Source organism: Melospiza melodia, chromosome 10 (genome assembly GCF_035770615.1).
Source record: "Melospiza melodia melodia isolate bMelMel2 chromosome 10, bMelMel2.pri, whole genome shotgun sequence".
In the NCBI taxonomy this organism is placed as follows: Eukaryota; Metazoa; Chordata; class Aves; order Passeriformes; family Passerellidae; genus Melospiza; species Melospiza melodia.
Window position 1 is genome coordinate 21087595 of NC_086203.1, and position 21429 is coordinate 21109023.

Sequence of the window (21429 nt, forward strand, 5' to 3'; positions counted from 1 at the left end):
CAGGAATTTAGGGTGGAACAAGGCAGGGCCACCCTGGGCTAATTACATGGACTCAGGGAGAGGAGAAACTTCCTTGAGAGAGAAGTTTGGAAACAGACACATCTGACCAGAGAAACTCTGACTGTGTGGTAAGAAATACTTTCATATTTCAGGAGGATGAACTTAGCAATTCCAGCTTGGGAAGTGTGCAGGGTCACTCACAGAGCCACCGAGGGCCAAATGTGCTGCTTGTCTGGAAACCAAAGCCACTTCTCACTGGTGTTTTTGCTCTCGGCAGTACTTTGCTGAAGTCACTTAAGCATCTGCAAGAAGTTTAGTGGTGCATGAGATGAGGAAAGGTTCAATATTTATGAGTAGGTCCAACTGTGCTTCCAAGACAGATTTTTTCCATGCACAACAGCACCAAAAGTTGGGCACCAGCCAGAATGTTACACTAAGTTTTTTATTTGTCCTCCTTATTGTTTTATTAGCAATTCCAGGGTAATCTGTTGTTTCAGACTAATTTTACTCCCGTTTTGCAGGATTAGTGAAAGAACCATTGTAACAATCAGCCAAGGACACTGAAACACTTGAGGTCTGATCTCCATTTGCACCTGGGGAGTGGAGGGATCGTGTCTGTACAGAAACTGCACAGGCTGTAGATAAAACACAGCAACATCTGAACAGAAGGCATCCCTTATCTTCATGAGCTGCCTTAATTAGCTTGCTGTAGAGTTAAATTGCCTTCCCTACAGAATGAAAGTTTCTGCTCATTTATTCTTTGTTTTCTGAATACTGCTGAAGTCTTGCCATTTATATAAATGTGGAGTTTCTTTCCCCAAAGAGTCTTGAAGTGTTTAAGCTTAATGCAGGATGAGAGACAGGTCAATGAGTTAGGAGACTATTCCTGGGGAGAGGGAAGAACTTTTCTAGGCTGTGACAGCACAAATTCTGCAGAGTATTTTGTAAGAAAGCAGAAAAACTAAAGAAGGAGCTGAGGGATGATTAAAAATAGGTATTAATGAAGGAATCAGAATTAGAAGAGAAGGGGGAGCAAGGTGGCACAGGAAGCCACAGAAACAAGGTGCAGGAGCTAGAACTGAACTGATAAGAAGGAAGTCAGATATACAAATTTTTCTCCCTGCTAGCACAGTAAATTGGACACTGTGATGTTGGTACAACAGAGCAGCTCTAAATTGTCACAGGCAGGAAAAGGGTTACACTGGAAAAGTGACCAAAGCAGGGGCTGCTGCTGAGGGTGGGGAACCACAGGAGCTGCAGAGGAAAAGACAGAACTTGTGTTCAAATGGTTGTATTCATTCCGCAATTCAGTTACTTATCTCTTATGAAGTCACTTTAGAGCCACCTGTAAGTCCTTTGCATATGATTGACAATTACTGTGACTATTTGCTTTTCCTTCTTGGGGATGGTGAAATTTTAATCAAAATTACCTCAATATAGTAAGTTTGCAAAAGCTGAATTGCTAATGGTTTTTTCCCCAACGCTTTTACAATCTGATCAATCTTTAATAATGAGACGGAGCTGAAAAAAAAAAAGCAACCCAATTTTCTACTCAGACAATGCAATTTCATCAGAAATGAATCATCTTAAGTGAATACATTGATTTAGATTAAATTTGATAGGAAAATATCAAAATGAATAATTTTACCTTATTTCTTTTTGGCAATGTTGAAATATTTAATATTGGCATTTTATTAATTTAATTTCAACTTCCATGATATTTACATTATTTTGATATTCCTATACTATTGCATGTAAGAGTTTCAGTGATTCAAACCCTGTATGTTTGTTATTCGCACTGAAAATAAATGTCAAAATGTTGGAATTTCCCGTGGGATCAGAATTCCACTTTCTATTTACAATAAAATGTGTAAAGAAATACAGTACTCCAGAGTAAGTCTGACCTTAGTACTTCTCAGCTCTGGAATGCCAGGCAATCTAATATATGGATCAGGATTGTGTAGGAAGATTTCTGAATGATTTATGCCAATCACATTTTCATTATTTCCTCACCAATACTGGCAGTGGTAATTCCTTGTACACTAATGCATCTTTTCCATCCAGTTAGATACAACTTATGTGAAATAAACTGCCAAGAGTCTCCTTGGAGCATGGCTTCCTGCTTTAAGGATTGTTCAGGTATTTCATCTTTTTTTGCTGAATTAGGTGCAATGCTGGTCAATTTATGATTTCAATCCCCAGTATTATCATTGATACTTATTTTACAAAATGTTCTGCAGTGTTGATGAGTTTCAATCCATGCAGAGATAATGGCAACTGCTCTCCTGTGCTTGCTCATAAAATTGATCTGAAAAAATCAATAAAATGGTGAAACTTTCTCTAAAATACCAGAATGACACTTAAAAATATTAGAAGGGATTTTTTTTTTAAATTAAGCACATTACCAATATTCATGTAAAGCAAGATAGCTTCAGCTTGTGCCGAGGAAGTAATTAACACATCAGGTGAAAGTTCACCTCTGCAAATGGTGAAGGTAAGGGAAACGGAATACATTCTAAGATTGTTCATCTGAAAAATACCTGTATAAAAATTGATTTGATACTTTCCTGAAACAATTACAGCTGCCATTTCCAAGTATTGCATAAACTATTTCATCAGCTTGTCTTCTGGAGAAAAATTTACACAAACCCTTTGCAGAACCCACTCTGAAATTTAATATCGGTAAACACCTTGATTGAAAAGTTTGAATTTGGCTTCTTTGTTCAGGTCAGATTACCTTGTTCCAAAGCTGTAGGTTTTGATCTCTTGATAAGATATCTCCTCTCAAAACATTGATAAAGAGCTCAGATAATGGTATTGAGTTTAATTCTGTGTCATTAGCCCCACTGGAGTTTCTTATCCCCCTGTTCTCCTCCTTAAAGGAAACACTCAGCAACTCAGTGCAATGAATGGAAGGAGGGTTGCACAAAGGAGAGATGGAACCAGAGATCCACAATAGGATCTGCTGGACTCTCTAAGCCCAAAGCCATACACAGAGTAAATTATCTTCTTATCAACCAAATCTGCTGGTGATCTGAAAAACAGACTTTTTGCATTTAATTTCTCAAATGCAAACCTAATATGCATTTGCTGATGCCTGCTGAAAATTTCCAGAGACCTTGTGCATGCTACTCCACCAGAAATACTGCATGGAACCTGTTTGTGGAAAGCCTGAGGGGCAAATGCTGAAATTCTGTCAGAAACTATGCAAAATATCAGCATAAAATATATAAACATAAATGTTTTTGCTGTTTCTTTTATCTAATAAGTCCAATCTAAAAATCTTAAATGTATCTGGTTTTCACTAACCAGAATATTCTTACCCTGTTTTGGTCTGCAGGGCAGCTGATCTCCCCTACAAGACAGAAATATTACTCTGGAAAATAGTTTTTCTGGCCTCTTCTAGACTCGGGGTTTGGGCTCTATGTCCTATTTATTTCAGTTATTCCACTGACCTGGGACATCACAGAAATTCCTTTACCCTGAACAACTCCAACTACTCCTTGAACAACCCTCTCTCCTCCTTGGTTCTTTCCTGCTGGGTTTCTGCTGGGCTGAGCTGGGTAAGAGTGAGTCTATTCTGTCTTGGAGATGGGCTGTTTTGTGGAAATCTTCTTCTGAAAAATGTATTTACTGGATTATAAACACATTACATTAGATTTTGTGCAATCTGACAGACTGATCTCATAGCAACAACAGTGCAGGAATGCGGGTTAGTAAAGATTTTGTGTTGTCAGCCTTTTATATCATCCTTAGAATTTTTTATTTATTTTTTGGAGCAAAATAGGGTAATACATGTCACTATGTTTCAGATGTAATATTTAAGAACACTTTCAAGAATTACTTTTTTTTAAAGTGCCATCTCTCTAAAAACACCCTGCCTCTAAATTCAGGCCGTGCACTTTGTTCCACATGGAGAACAACTTACAGCCTACACCATCCCATTTCCTTGTCACTGCTTGTTGTCCAAACTAAACCATCCATCCCACATCTACAGACAACCCCTGCTTCACCTGGGGTTCCCAGATACCCCTTAGGTTCTGTAAACAGGGATTTAGCCAATTGCTTCAATTGTTTTAATGCTGTTTTCTTTGTCAGGGGGAGTTTAAACCCCATCCTCTGCTGGCAAGTCTCCCTCCTAATTGCAGCACTGTGGTGCTGCCAATGTCATTGGGAAGTGGCTGATAGTGGCAGGGTTCTAAATGACAAGGCACAGAAGAAAAGCCCCTGGTCTCTGGAGCCTGCTGGAGGAACAGATAAATGTATGTTAAGTATATAATTAGTGAGGCAGATCTTGCAGAGGAATCATTGGTGCCCTTTATGGAAAGGATCTGTGAATAAAAGGCAAGGGGATGGGGGGATGCACTTAAAGGCAAAACCAGAGCTAAGGCTGGACTGACAAGTGCAAAGGGGGGAGCAGATGAATTCTGAGAAATTCTGGGGCAGAATGTGAAAATAAATGAAATAAAAGATACACAGGGAGGGCAGGGGCACAAAGGCCTTGGGTTTGTGAGGAGGGGAGAGAGATGTGGGTGTGATTGCTGCTGGGTACAGACTGAGGGGAGAATTGCAGCTGTGGGATGATGCTTGCTGGAAAAGTTGTCAAAATCAAAACAACCAAAGGACAGGCAAATATTTTAGCCACAAATTTTTGAAGGAAAATCACTTTTTTAAAAAGCTGTAATTGTAATGGAGAAAAAAACAAAGGAAGTCTTGCTAAGGGCAGTGTGGACATGCCACAAGGATGATTCCAAAGTCCTGAGAGTGCACTGAGACAGGGAACCTCAATGACAGGATAAATGCTTTATTTTTCTCATGCAAGCTGTCAGAAATAATTACACTTAATTTATAGTTTTCATTTGAAGATATATTCAGTAGTTCTCAAAAGACACTCCTATGTCCAAAAGCACATTCCAAAAGCTCTCACCCCTCCGGTAGAAGTAATTGTTCTCTTTTGTAACTTATAAAAACATGTTTGGCCTCCTCTCATGTCTGCCTGTGGTACACAAGCTCAGCAGATGCAGACATTCATTCCTGTGCTGTTTGTTCCAGCAAGGTGAATTATGATTATAACACAGGGATGAGCAGCTGACGTTGACAAGGTTTTCCTGCAAGTCACCGTGAGGTAACGAGAAGTGTCTGCTTTAATGATTCTCGCTGTTTAAATTTTTATTGTATTCAGCTGGATTTTTTCTTATAGCCTTTGATTAAAGTTCAGAGGGAAGATGAATTTAAAAGTCTTCAAGTTTGTTAGATGTGCTACAGCTTGCCAGTCACCCTGCCAAAAAATTTCCACTGTGTACTTCTTATAGTTCTGCGTGGTCTAAATTTAATTGACTGCAGATGAGAAGCATTATTACAGATCTGTCATTGCAGCCACTCTTAATATGTTTCACTAGCTGGAATGAGCAGTCACTGGGTTTGTTTCTGACCTAATTCATAATGATGTAAAGCAGCAGCGATTTCACAGAAGAGGAAACAGATTTAGCTGGTGTAAAGGGCAGAACTGGGCTCAGTGCTGCTCCAGTAGTGCTCATTTACAGGTGAGTGGAAGAGTAAAGCCCATTGTTAAAACACTAAATTTCAATTTTGTGGGAACAGAGGTACATTATGTAAGCTGTTCAGTTGATATAACAACATAATTCATCATTTTATTTCACTGATTCTGTTAAGACAATATAAAGAAAAGAAAATAATCTGGGCTTTTCAGCCTAGCCCCTCCTTAGGATACTGACTATTGTCAGTAAAGATCAAGGAATGGACAGAGATGTATTTAACATGTCAGCTTACACAAACTGGTAATGTTATTTTGGTGTATTGAAACATTATCATTCCAGCAGCCTCATTTTAGTAAGTTAAAGTAAACTAATTTATATGTGGATGTCTGGATTTGTCTGCACATTGATTTATCAAGTATATTTGTTTATTAAATCCCCCTTACTGATAACAAACAATTACTACTTCAGGTAATTTATTTAAAACGTGGGGGAGACCATTGCCAGCTGATCCTGTGCCAAGAGTTATAGTACAAATTAATACAGACCAGAAGCCTACGTGCCTTGTACTTGCTCCACCAGATCAATATGTGAAGTAAGACTGGCATCCACCAGGTTTGTTAACAGTCTTTAACAGGATCTTGTTGGGAATACAAATGTCCAGCACATTGCTGGTAGGATCCTTTTTTTCCTGCATATAATTTGTACTAACAGCTGACTTTGGGAGAACAGAAGGCACTGTGATCTTAGTGGGAACACACAGGGAGAAGTTGAGACTGTGATCTTGCCTCTATTAAAATTGATTGCCATGTGATGGATTTGGTCTCTCTCTAATCCGGGACAATCTCAAAAATTCCTGAGAGTCTTCCTGCAAAATGCAAATGTGATGTTGAAATGGGAAGCCTTTTGTGCACAGCCATTAGAAATATTTTAGGTATGTAAGATAGGAAGAAACAGAAGGTAAGATGGACTGAGAAGCCTTAAGATAAAGCCCTCATCAGAGCAGAAATGTCCAGCTTCCTGTCAACACCAGCAGTTAAATAACTCAGAAGCTTTTCAAACAATTGCTGGGGCTGGAGACAGGAGCTGTGACATCTGTGCTGTCAATTAAAGCTCTGTGAAGTCACTGGAGAAGGACAAGAACAAACACTTGTTAACAGGGTATTGAATATGAATAATCATCCTCTGCCCTCACAAACTGAAAGTGGTGGGTAGTGATTTACTGCTGAGGAAGAGAGGCAGTCTGGGCATGACATAGAATATTGCTGCTCCAAACCAGATTTTGGATATTATTTATGAGTATTATTAAATGAATCACTGAAAGTAAAGGGTCAAATTAAGGTTTGGAGTTTTTTTCCTTAATGACTTAGTTTCCTTCCTAGTTTTGTCAGTAGCTTTTACCTTGCTGAGGACAGTAAAAAATTTAATTGTATTCATAGGGTTGTTTCATCCAAAATCCTGAAATGTATCAACTTTATTTAAGAATTTGGGCTTATTTCAATAGCCTGTACATCATATCTTCCTGCTGGGTTGTTTCTCCTACTTAGAATATTTCCATTTGACAGAGAAAATCTATATTATATTTGCAAATTAGGATTTTCAAAATTTAGTCCAAATTCAGAAGACAAGACTCAGATTTGTCTTTTGATAGAATTTGTACCTTGGGACTCTTTAGACTTTCAGAAGGACAGGCCAATTCTCAAACATTTCCAGCAATAAAAATGTTCCGTTTACTTGAGATTTTTTGGCCTTTAAAATGTGTTTTCTACCATTTCTTGTACTAATGGTTTGTTGTTTTTTCACAAGAGTGCTCGCAGACGGCAAAGTTTAACTAATAAACATGCAAATGTGTTCACAGGAAGGCTTGTGCCAGAAATTTTTATGGGTCGCTGTTCTGCTCCTGATTGAATAAATCATGGTGGCTGCTCTGACTTTCTTCCTCTTCTCAGATTTGGTAACGAATGACAGAGCAGGGAAGGGCTGGCTAAGAGAAAAGTTGGAAACATTAAGACAGAAGCTCCTCTGACTTTTCCCAGTCCAGAACTCTACATAACATGAATTTTGTTGACAATCTTAAATAGCCAGTTGAAAGAAGTTTGACTCATGAGTTATTAATAAGCAAGGAAGTTGGGATTTTTTTAGAAAAATGTTACAGTTGCAAAATAGTATTTGGGAGGGGTTTTGTGCAAGGAAATTTTTTTCAGTTCTTTTAATTAAAAGAAATTAGAAAGCAAAAGGTGTAATAGTGAAACATTATGGAAATGTGTTTCTCCATTTCAGGTTCGGGGATCTTAGATGCTTCTTACTTCTCCCAAAGGTGTCTTTCAGTTCCTTTCCTTGCCTCTTTCTCTCCTCCCTCTTGGTGTTTGAAACACATAATACCTCTAAACCAGACCATTTTACATGTAAAATAGTCCCACTCACTTGTAGACTTTGAGTAATAAGAGAAGAAATTTCAAAGATGCATTCAAAGGATAAGAAAAAGAATTTGAATGGTGTTACTTTCCTCTGTTCACCTTCCCCTGGCAGTGCTCAGCACTGGTTTGAAAGGCTCAGGGTGTGGGTTGTGGAAGCCAGTGCCAGGCCCAATGTCACCCCCCCTGTCCTCAGTCACCAGCTCCCACTTCCCTTCATGTTCTGTGTCAATGTCACCTGTGTGGGTGTTGCTTTTGGAGCCTAAATCTGGCTCATGGACCAGGGCAAAACCCTCCCTCGTTTGTCCTGCTACAAAAACTCAGAGCTTAAGTTTAATTCTCATGTTTCTGTTATACCAGAGACAGAAATAAAGCACACTTCAGAGTTAGCTGGGAGAATATTAAGATTGGTCAGTTCACCCCATGCAATATCCTCTACTACAAACACAGACTTTCCCTCCCTCAAAATAAAATTAGTCTTAACATCTGCATTGCCAAACATTAAAATATCCTGCAAAGAACTTGAATGTCAGGTCCCTGTCCCTAAAGCATTGAAGAAATTTGGGTCAAATCCAACATGATGAATCTAAATGCCATTGGGAAGATCTAGTTAGAATTTATACTTTTGTAAAGCATCTTTTAATTCTGAAAAAGCACATGGTTATTATTACTTCTCTTGACAGTTGTGTTTACAGCAAAGAAATGTTCAATTTGTGTGTGATATGGAAACAATGAAGAAATCAAAATATTTAAGATCTATTTAGACTGCAAAGCAGGCCAAATGGAAAGATATCACTGCTGTGACTGACCTACAGAGGACTTGTTGATAAAGAAAAATCGGTGTGCTGATGCTTATTCTGTCAAATGATAAAGAACAAACAGAAAACAAGGCTGAAACCCCTTTTGGTAAATACACAGCTAAATGCCTCCCAGACCCGCCTCAAGCATCCACTTTTGCTGCCTTGTGATTTGGTAGAGCTGTCTACAGATCCAGCTCGCTCAAAGATTTTTCATTTAAGTGTCAGTTGCTGTGGTAACAGCATGAAGAGCAGATCAGATGGATGCCAGGACCAGATGGGTTTCTCTAAGAGCTCCACACACACGGACAGTTGGTGGTGACCCAATTCCAAAAGGTCACCCTCACAGATTTCTACTGCAGCTGACTTCTCCAGGGGTCTTGACCTTGTCTCTGAACCCCAGGGGTTCTCTTGTTCGCAGCCCTGGGCTTTCATCAGAATCTCATGGACTTCCCACAGAGGAAATGCAGGCAGATTAGCAGAAGTGATGGAGTTTCATACCCTGATGTTTATGCTGCCTCCTCATTGTCAAGGGCTGGGTTGAGCCCAGTCTTGAGCTCTGTCAAAACATTGAGTAATTATTACATGATAATCACACGCCGCTGTTTCTCCCAGGCTTAATCTGATTTGCTTACATCCCACCTAAAATCCACCCACATGTAGTTTAACCAATATCTCTGATTAGATTCAATTTTCCATGGTCAGAGCTGTGTTACATACAAGGTGGATCAGCAAATATTTGACCTTTGCTGAGGTCTTCTTGGTTGGTTCTCTTGCATTTAAAAGTGAATGAATATTCTGATGAATAATTCAGTTGAAATCATAGTAATGGTCTGGTGTTTAGTGTTTGGTAAAACCCCAAGTTTCCCTTTCTGTTTTGGAAGGTTGGGTTTTCTGTTTGTTTTTTGTTTTCCTGAGAAATGTGTGAAGGGAGTGTGCATGTCATGGTTTAGATTCAATTACGTGGGCTGGGCCAGTCAGCGTTCCAGCTTTATCTGGAAAGGGGATGGAAGGCAACTCCTTAAACAATGCTCATTTCCCTTCCTCTCCTACCTCCAAGATATGTTCTAACATGTTGGTTTGTTCAATCTTGATCCAATCTCAAGCACATTGTGGGTTTTTAGAGGAGTAATGCTACGTCACAGATTTGGGGGAATTAGGGAATACTCCCAAAACAAGGCTCTGCCTGTTTTGTATGGATGATGTGTGTCCCTTGCCCCCTGGCCTGGCTGTGCTGGCAGATTCACAGCAGTGCAGCTGGGTAGATAAGAAGGTGTGGATCTTGACTTTAAGGGTGTTAAAATCTATTTTTTTAAAAAAGACATTTGATATTTGATAAAAATCCATGAGAAGGCATTCACAGAATTGAGAAAAGTTTTGTTTTCTGCTTTTCATTGCTGCAGATTCAGTACTTTGGGGTTCTGTTACTGGGGTAATACTGTGCCATGTAGATGCCAATTTATCCTCTGATCTTCAAGCCTCTTGCTTCATGACCTCACCAGAAGATGTTCAGCCCATGCAAATGGCAGGTGATTCTGGACTCATGACATTTTTTTTTGTCCCTAATCAGTAAGCACAGTTCTAAAAATGTCTGTCAGGAGGCCGGGAGTAAGGCTCCACATCAGCTGGATTCTGTCAGCTGTGCCAGGCAGTCAAAGCAGTGAGATCTGTGAATGTGCTGGTTAAATTTATGTGGTTGAATTTATGTGGAGATCATATTCTTTCCTTTCCCTTGGTCACATGTTTGGGACTGTGCTGCAGCTGGAGACACACCACTGGCACCAGGGAACACTGTGTGCCTCTGGCAGGTGCTCCAGGCACTTTGTGGAGGGCAGGCTCCCAGTTTCCCTGGTCACAGCTCAGCAGATTAGCCTGCCCATGGTGCTGAAATGAACCACAGGCTGCTTGTCCTCACAGGCTGTGCTCATCCACACAGAGAAGCCTCAAAGTGATTAATTTCTGCATTTGGAGCTCTGGGCTTTGAACACAGAGATGAAGAGAAAATACTTGGCAATAGAAACCCAGAGAGGAGCAGATCAAAAGAAATAGAAGAATTCAGAAATATCTGCACTAGCAAATGGGGAGACTGGGGCATTTCTGGGACAAGGCCACTGAGTAAGGAGGTAAAAAGTCCATTTTTACACTTCTGGCTTTGGACCAGAAAGCAGCAGTCTGGGAAGTGTTGATACACAGGACTCTGAGTGTTAGAATAGACACACCTTCTGCTGGAAATGGTAAGAAATCAGCTCAAGTTTAGCATTTCCAGCGAGTCAGAGCCCAGCCTGGGATGTTTCAGACAGGCTTGTGCTGGCTCAGGATGCCCCACACTGGTGTTTGTCAGTAGGCTCAGCTGGCTGTGCACATGTTGCCTCATCTCAGCTGAGATGGGCTTTGCTTTTCCAAGGTTAATTTGGTTTTTGCTTTTCTAAGGTTAATTTGGTTTTTGCCTGCTGAAGTTGCTCAGTGCCTGACTAACAGAACAAAATTATCAGGTGATGGATTTATCCTGTGGCAACGTGGCAAAAAATTATCCCCCAGAGAGGAATCCCCAGGCAGCGTGTGCATCACTCAAAGCTCTGTTCATGACCTGTTTTGGGGAGCTGATGGGTCTCAGGTCTCCTGAGCCTCATCTAGCCTGGGCTGAGCTGTATTCACAGGCAATTACTAAATCAGTTTTAAGATTGTTTCATAGATGGTCTTGATTCCTTTATCTTCCAGTGCAAGCTGTTCAATAAAGCTCTAGGATATTTAGCAGAACTTGCTGTTTGAGAGCCTTCTTGATAACGCTCCATTGCTGCTCCCTCACTGCTTTTGAAGGTATCTTAGAAGCTTTTAAAAATGATCTTTATATCTTGCTGTGCAGTTAATGCTCTAAGTTTCTCACTGGTATGTACAGATGTTTCTTGGATATTAGCAGCTGCTAGAAAGTGGGAATGTGTAAAAAAATGCTTAACCTCATAGATTTCCCTTTTCTTCAGCTATTTTTTGTCTGTTTCCATCACCTGCAAAATAAACTGCACAGTTCCATCAGAAAGCAGGACTGGAACAAAATGTATTGCTTGAAGGAAATTTGGATAACCTGAATTTCAATAAGATCCAAGCCTGGGTTTTTGAATCCCTTAATTTTGGCCATTTCACAGTGTCCTGTTAATTGGAATAAGTGCCTCAAAAATATAAATATGCAAGGTTAATTCTGTGTAAAAAGGCAAAAAAGCAGGGCTCATAATTTAGATCCAAACAGCAGCTGGAAGAAAAAACCTTCTAATTCTTATATATATTTAAATGTTTTATTTGGTTCCTTCTATTTAGACCAAAAAATTGTTTTTACTTCTCTGAAATGCTTGCTGTCCATACACAATAGCACTGGGCTATTTAGTGTGGAGAACCCAGAATAAATCACACTCCTTTGACTTCTGCATTGAATGAGCTGCAGAAAAAAGAAAATAACAGCATCATTTGGAGGAAAAATCAAGCAGGAACGGGATAGGGTTCCTTGTGGGAAACCTTAATTTGGAACTCTGCAAGCATATTCATATGTAGATAAATGATCTTTTAAACTTAATGATGTCCAGTTTTATTATGTTCATAAAATATTGTTCTTTTTATATCCTTACCACATTCATCCATCTTTGAAAACCCATATTTAAACACCAAAAGGGAGAAAAAGCTGCTGTTCCTGGGGTCACTGCCATCGATTCCCACCTGGAAGGGTTCTTGATGAGAATGTAAAATCTGAGCAGCCATAATGAGCCAGACCAGAGGTCTACAGAGCCCAGTACAGAGCTCAGTATAAAGGAAATTAAAAGAACAGGAAAACATCCCATGACAGCCCTCCAGTACATCCTCACAGCATCCAGCGCACTGTAGGATTGCTGCTACTTGAGCTTTAACTGGGACATCTCATGGATTTTTCTGTCTTGGGTTTGCCTGATTGATTTTTGAACCTGTAAAAAATTTAGTTGAACTTGCACTGCTGTGAAAAACGAGGAATTGAATTCTGAATGAGCTGCTGCATTCAGAAATGTAAGAATCAGTGCAGAGTGAAGAAGAACTGATCCCAGCAGCCAAGCCTGCCACCATGTGCTAAATATACTTCAGAACAATCCTTTGTGGCAGATCTCTGGAGGTGCATTGTTGGGAGTGAAAGGAAGGAAGAAAGGAACCTTTTGTGAAATCCAGAGCCAGGGCACAAGTCCTGCAAGAACTGCTATTTTTCTGGACAAAACCTGGAAGATTTCCCATCCTGCTTTAGTCAGGAGTTGCTTCCAAAGCAGAGACTGCTGCCTATTGAAAAAAAGCAAACCTTACATAATAAAAATGTACACAAAATGCTTCCATCAAATTAGACTGTGCAAACAATCTGGCTTTTGAATAGGGGGTTTCTTTATGTTATGCAGGCTGGGTTTCTGAAAAGAATTTTGTTACAAAGACTAGACACAGTAGCCTTTACCTATTTCTCCCCCATTCTCCTTCCAGCTATTTCCCTGGTATTCTGCTCCTTCTACATTCACTCACTAAACACAAAACCAAATTTGTTGGTGTTTTTGTGAAAGTTCACTGCTGTTTCTGTATTTATCATAGGTCTTCCATTTTTAAAAAGGAATCCATATTTGAAGCTGTTCATTGAAGCTTAAATTTTGATGAAGATATTAGAGAGACATTTTTGTGGAAGCAAATACTTTTTGATCAATTATATCTTTGAGGTTTCTCTTACTTGTCACCACCTCTGATTTTATTTCCCAAGAATTACAGGAGGAAAACCTTACATAGTACCAGCTACAAATAACCATGATCTACAAAAATAAAATATTCAGAATACTTTTTCAGAAGGAAGCTTTGGGTGAAAGCAGTAGTCAAGATGAAATATGCATCTCTCCTCATAGGTAGGGAGCTTGAAAGCCTGGAGATTTACCTTTGCATTTTCAGTCTGATTTTTTTTTCTTGTTCTGATGTAAAGAAGCATAACACAACACATTCATTGGACTATTTGGTAGAGCTGATGGTCTTTCCTGTACAGCATTTATGTCTCACCTAAACTTCATATTTGAATTTTACTCACTGAGGGAGAAAATATTTTTCCAGTGAGATTTCTGCTGCCATGAACTGGTTTTTGGTGCATGCACCACAGAGGTGAAGGTGTGTGGGCTGGATTCTCATGTTTCTGGGTGCAGGTTGGGGTGGGTTTCAGAGGCATTTAGAGTTGTTTTATAGCCACCATTCTTGTAGGAATTTTTAGTCATCTTGAAATTCCATGTTGCCACTGCACAGCCTGATCAGTGCTTTGTCAGAAACCACCACCATGGTGATCCTGGGCTCAGCTCTCAGCAGCAAGGAGTGAAATCAGCTCGGGGATTACCTTTCCTTATCCAAAGCAGTGATTGTGACAGACAAATTTGAATAATCACCGGGGCCAAGGGCTGCAGGTGCCAGGGATCTGGGAACTCCTACCTTTGGAATCTCCCTGTGCTCTTCCTTCAGCAGGCTCTGCTCGGAGCCGCAGCCTGAGGAACAGGTTTGCATGAAACCATTGTGATGGCTGTACAGAGTGCACCATGTGTCACTGAGTGTCACTGAGTGTCATCCTGTGTCACCATGTGTCATCCTGTGCCACTGGGGCAGAAGGCAGAGATGCTGATGAACCATCCATGCTTTGGCCACCTCCTCCTGGGGTTCCTTCCCAAACCTGGCTGGGCTCCTTTTGACACACAGGTGGGAATAACTGGAATTCTCCAGGGCTGCCACAGACATTTCCCTGCTCCGGGTGACATCTACTGGTAGAAGGATTTCTGTGTTTGCAGGAGGGAGCTTGGAAATATACACCAAATTTAACACAGGCACCTAAATCCAGTGCAGAATTTATTAGTGTAAATGTTTCTGTATTTGTTTGGGTTATTCTGTGGGCAAAGGGAGGCAGATTTGTGGCAGGAAGGAAGGGTTCTTGGCAATATTGAAATGAGAGCAAAATAAATCACTGCAGAGGGTTTTACAGGCAGCACTTCAGCTGAGCTATGAATAAGTGGGATTATGCTGTCGCTGCCTCCAAGGCTTTTCTGTGGTTTTGTTCAGTTTTCTTGTTCTGCTCTGCCTATACAAAGGAGCTGTTGGTAGGAAGTGTCACACTGTCAGAGGATTCTGAAAGCCAGGTTCACTGTGGGAATCTGAGATGGCACCTTTTTGTTTATAATCAATGCTTTCTGGCCCTGACATGTCACAGGCTGTTGGTTTAGGAAACAAGTGTAAAGCAGGCTTTTCTTTCTGCTAGTGGCTTGTCTTATATGGTTTTTTTTTAGATTACTGACACTGAAAATTAATCCCCTGTTAGAGACACCTTCAGAATACATCAAGCAAAGAACAAGAAATTAGAATTGAAGAAAGAGCCAAAACAGATTTTTTGGGTTTTTTTAAAAGTTCTTTTGGCAGACAGAAAATTATATTTGTAAAAGGCACAGAGTTCATAAAAAACAGAAACCGGGCTTTAAAGATAATACCCCTGTCCACAAAATTAGTGTAAATATATTTACTTTGGTCTATGAATTCAGAAGCAAAATGAACTGTAACTGCAATGGTTTCTCTTTGAGGGGTTGAATCCCCTTCACTTTCCTGCAACTGATTTGGCTTTACCAGGGTTAATTGCTCTGCTTGTCCATTTCTCATCTTTTCCATGTAAACCTCCTCAGGTTACAGTAAGCCTCAGTCAGTGGTTTAGAGATCCTTGAGGAAGGGAAAGCATTTTACTGCTGACATCAAAATTGACTTGATTGAAGACTTTCCAATGCGCAGACATAAAAATCAGCACAGATTTGGATTTTTGAGACCCCACAGCATGTAGAGGCCTCTTAGATTCTGCTTGGTTTCTTCTATAACAATGAATAAGTTAGATATGATTCTGTGAATGTTTACTCTAGAGCTGTATTCCTGGCTGTTAAGCTGGATGTTGCTGTGCTCACAATGTAATTTCATTATATAAATGCTTAAACTTGTCTTTTAATTATGGCTTAGAAGATTATTTCAGGGAAGTTTACTAAACCAGGTCCCAGAAAGACACAAATGGCAGACACCAGGCACTCACTGCTGTTACTGAAGGTGTTTTCCACAGCAGTGTTCTCTGTTTGCTCTTGTGTAGGATGTGAAAAAGCCCCTGATTCCCTCAGATCACATCAGGACAATGAAAGAATGTTATTGCTGAAGAAAACTCCTGAATGATGATGAAACAGAGAAACTCACCTTGAGCTGCTCCTTTCCTAGGATGTGTCTTTTGGAATGAAGTCACACTGCAAAGGACTTTGAGAGCTTTGATTTTATAGCTCTTGAAAAAAAATGGAGTTTGTGTATGTTTTGGGAGTTTTTTGTGTGTTGTAGGTTTGGTATTTTAACATTAAAAGCAAGTCCTAAAGACTTCCTGAAATTTTCCATACTGAAAGATTACAGAAAATAGGAAACTCCTGAGAAATGCTCGGATAAGAGGAAAGTTCCTGTGACCCAGATGGACTATTCTATCCTAGAATAGGTACTTTCCACAATTGTTACTCAGTATAATTTACAGGGAATGACACATTAGTCACTGTGCTGGGACTCTAATGACCCATAGCAGGATAAATTATGCTGTGTGCTCACACAATTGTTTCCCTGAAATATGTTTATTTTTCTGTGAATACAGGCTGGGATCACAGGATGGTTTGAGGCACCAAGACTGTCTTATGAGCACATTCAGCTATTCCTGCAGGCAAGGTCAGCTGTCTTTGTCAAATCTACACACAAATTAGTAGAGCTAAGGATTCATTTTCTCATTGCAATTTGTGAGAAAATTAATGAATCATCTCTTGGTAGGTGTTTTAAATGTGAACAAGAAACATTTTGTAATTAACTCACTACAAGCCTATCTACACCAGAGGTCCTAAAATCCAGGAAAGCTGTAGACCTGAGAAGATGGGCACTGGCTGGTGCTGTGTGATGGGCAAGCCTGAATATTTGCTTGTGTCTTACATCACTTGTGTTCCTTGTCCTCTTCCCTGCCATGAATATTTACCTTACTCTTCCTTCCTTCATTTCCATGGGTAATTCTTTGCCATCTCCTTCCACTGCCAGTTTCTCTACAGAGCTCTTCCCCAATGTCACCTCATGCTGAGAGGAGCAGGTATCCCACATCAGGAGAATCTGAGCTTCCTCTCCACTTGTGACACTTTCTGATGACAGCATCACGCTGAGGTACCTTGAAAACCAGCTTATAAATAAAATGAAGAAATAAATAGTGCTGCAGATTTGTTAAATTTTGGAACAAGAAACAATTTCCTGCAATACTGATCTTTGTAGAGGATGCTGCTGTGTGTCTATATATATGTGTGTGTGTGCACGTATATATATGTCTATATATACGTATATATATGTGTGCATATATATAATTTTATATTAATATTACTATACGAATTATTATTAAATATAGTTTAATATAATATAATTTGAATAAATATTCACATAAATATATCATAAATATAATGTAATTATTCTATTGATGTAGTTATTGCAATACTATTAATACTTATTATTATTTATATAAATTTTATATATTTTATATACATACTATTTTATTTCTATGTTATAAACGTATAAAAATAAATATACATATATATAATTTTATATTAATATTACTATACTAAGTATTATTGAATATATTTTAATATAATTTGAATAAATATCCATATAAATATATCATAAGTATAATGAAATTATTATAATAATGTAATTATTATATTGATATAGTTATTTCAATACCATTAGTACTTATTATTGTCATTATTTATATTAATTTTATATCTTTTATATACGTACTACTTTATTTCTATGTTATAAATGTATAAAAATAAATACATAACGTATTTTTTTATATTTATATGCATAAATATATATTCTCTTTAGCCACTTGGTACTTCCCCACGGAAGAAAGGTCAGTACTTTGCGAAGTCAGAGCAGCTGGGACTCGGCGGCTGAGGTGCCGATTCTCGCAGGGGCTCCGGCAGCCGGGTCCCCGCAGTGCTGCCCGGCAGCCGGGAGGTGGGGCACGGGCTTTGCTGCTTCCTGCTGGCGATGGCGGCAGGACCGGGGCTGAGCACCGATCTTGAGGCTTGTAGGGTTGAGAAAAGATAATCTAGCAACAGATTGCTGATTAAAATTGCATAAGTGAAACCGTAGAAAGTGAGAATTTTTAATACCGCTCTCAAAACCGAGGCTGGTTGGCCATGAGGTCTCTTGGCACTGCTGAAAATGTTGTCAGATCCAGGTGGCAGAGGTAGGGAACAGGGAAAAATAGAAGAGTAGGGAATTAAACTAAGGGGAATATAATGTAGCTCTATTTGCCACTGTTTGTGAAACTCTTTGGGGCAGTAATTAACTGAGAACACTGACTGTACAGATTTCAGCTTAAAATAGATGTATTTTCTATGTTCACAGCAAGGACCAGGCAAAATCCAATATAAAAGCTGAGTTTGAATATAAGGCAAAACTTGTTCATTTACATTGAGGTTAATTTAGATCAAACCCACAGAAGTCCTCTAGCAGGGTTGTTAGGATTTTATTCTGCTGTAATTGTGAGCAGAGACATCTCCAGTCTCTGGACAAGCTGTGAGGAGCTCAGCCTGAGCTCCATCACATCCAGGAGTCACAGCAGTACTTGGCAGCTTGCAGGAGCCTTTAGTTCTAGGTTGATAAGCACATAATTGTGATTCAATTAAAACTCAGAACAACGAAAAACACTGCATTAATATCCACAAAGAGATTTTTCCTTCCCTAAGCTGCTTCTAGCTTTGGAGCAGTCAGTGCACATCCCTGTTTAGGAGCACATTGTAAAAGGTGCATTCAGATGTTTGGAAAATTCCATAGCTGCCCAGAAACAGCTGCTCTGAGACAGATTGGCTATTAATTTATCAAGCATATTTATTCACTCTGAATGGACTGAAAGTGCTTATCCTGTAGTTTATAGAGTAAAGGTGTGTGTTAACACATGTTGCTAGTACCATGTCCTAAATAACAATGAACTTGGGCTCTTCCTCAGAGGAAGAACTTGTCCCTCACCTGGCTACAACCTCTTTCCAGGGACTTGTAGGAGCCATAACATTCCCTCTGAGCCTCCTTTTCTCCAGGCTGAACACCCCAACCAGTCCCAAGGAGGTTTGTGCTCCAGCCCCTTGCCCTTCTCTGGACACACTCCAGCCCCTCAATGTCTTTGTGTAGTGAGGGGCCCAAAACTGATCCCAGGATTTGAGCTGTGGCCTCAGCAGTGCCCAGAACAGGGAGACAACAATCACTGCCCTGGTCCTGCTGCCCACACTGTCCCTGATACAGCCAGGATGCCACTGGCCTTCTTGGCCACCTGGGCTCACCTGGGCTCGTGTTCAGCCTCTGTCAACCAACATCCCCAGGTCCTTTGCCACCAGGCAGCTTTCCAGCCCCTCTTTCCCAAGCCTGTAGGGCTGCATGGGGTTAGTATATAAATATATTGCTGGTTACAACTCATAACCTGCTGATAATTTATACAACACTTTTGCTTGTCATAAGTAGGTCCTATTAAAAATTACTTATGCCATAGAAACTCTATCTTCCTTCACTCCTCCCATTTTCCTGGTGAAGAAGAGAATGATCATCCTATGTGCAGTTATCTGTGCCATGGCACTAGTCCTGACTTTGCTGCTGGTGCTATCAAAGCAGGTCAGTCTCCCTCAGCTTTGAGAGCCTAATCTTTGGGAAGACTGAGTAAAAGCACTCCTCTAAGTCATGTAAGGTCCTTCCTTCTCAGTGCACTGATAATTATAATTGCTACCATCTTCCTTCTTTGTGAGGACTGTGAATCCAGTTGGGATCTGGAGAGCCATCTCTGACAATATCAGATGTTCTCAGAACTCTTAATCGAAGGCAGCCCATGAAAGCACCCTGGGGAGTGCTTTATTCTCTGTGTTTAAAAGGACATGAAAGTACAATAGTTCTCTTTATATGGGTACAAAGCAGCCAATTGATCTTGTCAGTTTAATAAATAATACAATTGCTTCCATCAGACACTGTTAATAGACTCCTGTCTGGACTAATGTTGTACAGAAATGTACAAGTACAGAAATGTTATCTTCCTCAATCTGCCTTGGATTAACCATCTCCCCCTTTGTCACCTAGAGGCAAAGCTTCCAGCAGTAGCTCCTGGAGGGCATCAGATCCCCTGATCTTCATCTCTTTCCTCATTTTAATGTGTGTTCTTGGAAGAGATGAGCTAATTTCCTGATGCATCTGTTGTCTGACTGGTTCCTAACATTTGGATTCAAAGAAGCTTGAGAATGTAAAATATGCAGCAGGTTTAGGGGGCTTCTTTTTGTTTATTTTTAAACCATTCACTGACGATGGGATCCCAAGATGCAAAATTTCAATCATGCTCTTCAAACACTGCAAAGGTGCAGGGAAGCTGGGATGCAGCTTCACACTTGGGGCATTATGAGCACAAGGACTAGGCATCAGCAGAATTGACACAAGGTTTTGGTTCAAGAAGCTCACAGCTCAGGGCTTTGGGATGCTTCTTGTTCAGTGTCAGCATAACCAGCTCGTGCCCTTCTGTAGATGCCCCACTCAGCATTTTAAGCAGGCCCTGAGTTTTGCACTATCAGCACTGCTTTTTAGGTGAGCTTTAGGTGGAACACACACACCAGTGTTCACCAAGTGCTGGTAGCATTAGCAAAGGCAGCTTTGAAACTTCTCATTGACTTTAAATCTTTTACTGACTTATTTTCTTTTCTCTGCCATGACAGAAAGTGGTTCTGGGCTTTGCAGCTCAGGGATGTACTAAACAGGGAAAAAAGAGAAAGTATTTGTCAGAGAGAATAGGTTTTCAGGGGTTTCAGGATGTTTTGCTTTGAAGATAGGTAATTTTACAGCAGTTATGGATGTTACATTTTTACATCTTTCTGCCAATTACACACCTAAATATATGTTTATATAAACGTAGAATGTTTGTAAATATAAAACTATAAAATATAGGTATGGTTTATATAAATATGTACATGTGTATATGTATGAATTTAGTGTTTGTCTGTCAGAGCCCCCACAAGTGTTTTCCCCAGATGATGACAGTGTTTTCTCCTCATGCCTCCCTTAGAGTATCAAGAGAGATATTGTAGTGAGTAAAACAATGGGTGATACCTTTCTGTGTGTTTGCAAAGAAAATAGCTCTGGTTTTAATGCTGGAATCAGTTGTTCAGTTGTTAATAATATTTTATTTCTCTATAATAATCTAAGTGAATAATGCAGTGACCAATGAGTAAAAACCCCTGCTGATGACCAGGCATTTAGATTCCCTCTGCCTCGGTTTTCCCAGCTGTAAAATGTAGGTAGCAGCAGTGCCAGAACTCAAAGGGGCATCAGGAGGATAAATATATTATTTACATTGAGCTGGGCAGGTATTTCAGGTGCTGGGACAATATAAGAAGGCAAGGGATTTGTAGCTAAGCCGAAAGATATTCAGGCTGAGCAATGAGGTCCTACAGCATGTGGAGAAGTCAACAGACCTGGAATTCTTATGGATCAGTGGGAAAAGTAATTTCTGGGAATTGAATGCTTCATCCCAAAAGTCTTTTTCTCTGGATCCCTGTGGGATCAAGTCTGTGCTTCCATCATTATTGCTTTTGAATTGTTGCACTGCTTGCAGAGAAAACACACTGCTGCCCTCCAATGTAAAGATGGATTCAAATGTTTTTA

The 21429-nt window shown here is 39.9% G+C and overlaps 1 long non-coding RNA gene across 4 annotated transcripts; it reads left to right on the top strand.

Moving 5' to 3' along the window:
* Positions 1-17028, top strand: LOC134422323 (uncharacterized). Of its 4 annotated transcripts, XR_010028784.1 has the most exons (5): positions 1-128; positions 2065-2139; positions 3341-3563; positions 16364-16434; positions 16792-17028. It is a non-coding gene; the product is annotated as an uncharacterized LOC134422323 (long non-coding RNA). The 4 variants fall into 4 exon arrangements; XR_010028781.1 differs by having other exon boundaries at positions 15830-17028; XR_010028782.1 differs by having other exon boundaries at positions 16364-17028.
* The last annotated feature ends 4401 nt before the right edge of the window (positions 17029-21429 follow it).